The following is a 3,602-nucleotide window of genomic DNA, read 5'->3' on the forward strand; positions in this document are numbered from 1 at the left end:
GGGGGAATCAGTATGGAGAGTTGCAGTACCAGGCTGAGGCCGGGGGGGGTATCAGGTGAGATGCCAGTACCAAGCTTGAGCGGGAGCGGGTTGGTATACTTATTGGTAAATTCTTCGATAACCACGTCGACGGCCGGATCGGTATCAGAAGTTCGAGAGTGCCAGACCAGCTAGAGCCGGAGTGGGGCGGGTATCAGTGATGAGATGTGCCAGTACCAGGCTGAGGCCGGTGGGGACCGTGGGTATCAGGTGAGAGTGCCAGTACCAGGCTGAGGGGCGGGGGGAGTATCAGTGTGAGAGTGCCAGTACCAGGCTAGGCCGGGGGGTGGGGAATCAAGTTGAGAGTGCCAGCGACCAGGCTGAGGCCGGGGGGAGGACTAAAAAAAATCAGCGTGTTTCGCAAAAAAAAACAAAATCGTAAGACGCCCGGAAAAATCGCAAAAATACGAAAAAAACGCCAAATACCTCATTACGGAAAAAAAAACGCAATCGACGCATTCGGCCGTTCGTGGGTTAGTAAATGTGCCCTTAGTATCAAAGAGAGGGTAATATGGTTGATAGAGCAAAGGAAAAAGCAGAGATTTTGAACTGTTATTTTTCATTTGTGTATATAACTAGGAACAGTAAGAGGGTTTCTTTTTTTTATAACCCAATTTCTGATAAATGTACTATGATGGCTTAGCGGAGTTGCAGAGTGAAGAGAAGTTCAAGAGACATGAACATGTGGAAAGTTTAACAAAGGTCCTGACCAGATGGTATTCACTCAGTAATTTACTAAATAATCTTAAGCTCTGTGTTGTCAGACTACTTTTACTTTTATTTTCAGAATGATTTGTTAATTTACTTTTAATTCTCTATCTAATTGGTTCTAAGAATTGCAGTTTTACGAACCCTAACTGTCATGGATTTCCTGACATTTTTTACTCTCAGTTTATCAAAGGCTGTAATATAATCTAAACAGCAAATGCTCGGAACCTTTTAACAAGAAGAATTAATGGCGTTGATCATAAAAAACACTTCAGAGATATATATTTTCTATTTCTTGGGGTTTAGATCCTCTATGAGCCCTGGTATAAATACTTTATTGGGTACGGCCATTAAATTATTAGAGCATAAATTCAGGCAAAGTCATAGCACACTGTCCATACACTTGTTCATTTTTTGTCCATTTCTTGCTAAATTGCTTCCCAAATGCCATGCCCCCAAATCACAGTCTTTGCATCGAGCAATTGAACGATCAGCATAAGTAGATATGATAATGGCATTGCTACTGTAACACATTATGTATACATTATGGAATTTTGCCAGGCCACAGCATTAAGGCACTTACTACCAAGCTAGTACTAAAAACAATATGAAATTCATCTTTTATAAACCTTAACACTTACATAGCTTTTACTTGTCTTGTCTACCTCACATTAGGCAAAAGGTCTATCCATAAATGACTAGGTGGATCGCAGTTCATCAAAGCAATACTGCAATAAGTTAGTCTAAGATAAATAACAATATGTAAGATATATTTACCTAAAACATTAGTTTATCAAGCTAAAATGTTGCAAAACTTGCCCTCCTGATTTCCTGCGAAGAGGAAATCCTCCCCCAGTTCTATTTTAAAAACTAAACTTAAGGACTACTTTGGAGCACTCACCCAGCACCTAATTGGAGGAATCAGCACTTTATTTTAGTGTCACCCACTGTGACCTACAGGCACTTATACTGATTGCGTATTGTATCTGTAGTTACCCTCCCATATAGTTGTAAGCTCTACGGGGCAGTCCATCCTCTTGGTTGTCATTGACTCTTAACTTATTGCAACTGTATTTATCTTGCATCATCTGTATTTATTGTTGTACTTTGTTAGTTATCTATATCTTAATATCCCCTGTTTGTATTAATGTATTCTACTGTACAGCGCTGCGTACATAAGTGTGCTATAAATAAAGTTATACATACATACATACAAATAATCAGAGTTAGTTAACCCTGTTTTCTATCGCTAACACTTTTATCTTAAGAAAAATGCAAGCTTCCAACTACTTTATTACCTTAAGGTCTGTGTGACACCCGCAGTGCATATTGTAGCCAGCTAATTGTAGAGGCTACAAAACACTGCAGAAAACACCCCTGCTGTTAGACACATACTAAAACTGTCTTGAAACCAGTTAAAGACTATTATAATGTATTGTATTTTTTGTAGCGCGAAAACTGCTCCCCCGTGTTGCCATTTGAATTAATGAATAGAACCTGTGTTGATAGCTAAACCTGGCTTTTCGTAGTAAAATGTTCTATTCTTTATAATCCCACAGACTACCCAAATTTCTAATGAGGATCTAAAAATTATATTACCCACCTCGTACCCAATTTTATTAAGAGTATATATATTAGGTATCAGTTGAGATTGCCTATAGGAGTTACCAGGCTGAGTGCACGGAAGGGGATGACCCGTGGTATCAGTGTGAGGAAAGATATGTTGCCAGTACTCATGAGGCTGTTGAGGCGGGGGGGGTGAGTATCAGTGTGAGAGTGCCAGTACCAGGCTGAGGCCGGGGTGGGGTATCAGTGTGAGAGTGCCCGAGAAGATACCCAGGCTGAGGCCGTGGGGGTGCCAACCCGTGGTATCAGTGTGAGTAGTGCCAGTACAGGCCTGAGGCTGTGGTAAGAGGGTCGCGGGGAGAGGGGGAGAGTATTTCAGTTGGAGAGTGCCAGTACCAGGCTGAGGCCGGGGGGGGGGGGGAGAATAATTCCAACAACAGAGGATTGAATGACCATGGTCCAGTCACCATCAGTGTGAGTAGTGCCTTCGCGAGTACCAGGCTGAGCCGGTGGGGGGGGTATCAGTGTGAGTAGTGCCGGCTAGTACCAGGTAGCTAACAGAGGAGCCGATACAAGTGGAGACCAGTAATGATGACAGATTGACAGAGGTGGGGGCGGGGTATCAGTTGTGAAGAGTTGTCCTATGTTTACCAGGTCTGCAGGCCGGCGTAGAGCGTAGACCATTACACCAACAGTTATCAGTTGAAGGGAAATTGCATACAGTACCAGGCTGAGGCCGGGGGGATCCAAATTGTGTCGTATCAGTGTTGAGAGTGCACTGTTTAAGTACCCAGGTGAGGACAGAGGAGCGGTTGTATAATCTCAGATGTAGAAAAGATGCGCAAGAAGTACCTAGGCTTTGACAGTGCCTGTTTGGTGGAGGATAGAGAGTCCCAGGCAAACAACCCATATACACCAATACAAACGTTGGGGTATATCATGTGTGTACCTGAGCGAGCTTCAAGATACCAGAGCGTGATGGTCCAGGGCTGTATACATAACCAGAAGGGTGGTAGTGTAGTATCTAAGTTGGATGCCGAGATTAAGATATGCCATGAGTACCAGGCTGAGGCCGGGGGGGGGGTATCAGGGAAGATTATTTATGGTTTTGATTGAGCAAGTGCCTGAAAACCTATGGGAGAGAGTATTCCATTGCCTCGAGATGTGCCTCCGAGGGAGAGGAACTCTTTTCTTACTAATTCAGTTCCAATTTTCCCGGTATAAAGGTGTTTTCATGTGATAAATAGTTTCCTCATGCTAGCTAGTGTAGTGTTAGTGTTCCTCTCATT

This window comes from Xenopus tropicalis, chromosome 8 (assembly GCF_000004195.4).
Source record: "Xenopus tropicalis strain Nigerian chromosome 8, UCB_Xtro_10.0, whole genome shotgun sequence".
NCBI lineage: Eukaryota > Metazoa > Chordata > Amphibia > Anura > Pipidae > Xenopus > Xenopus tropicalis.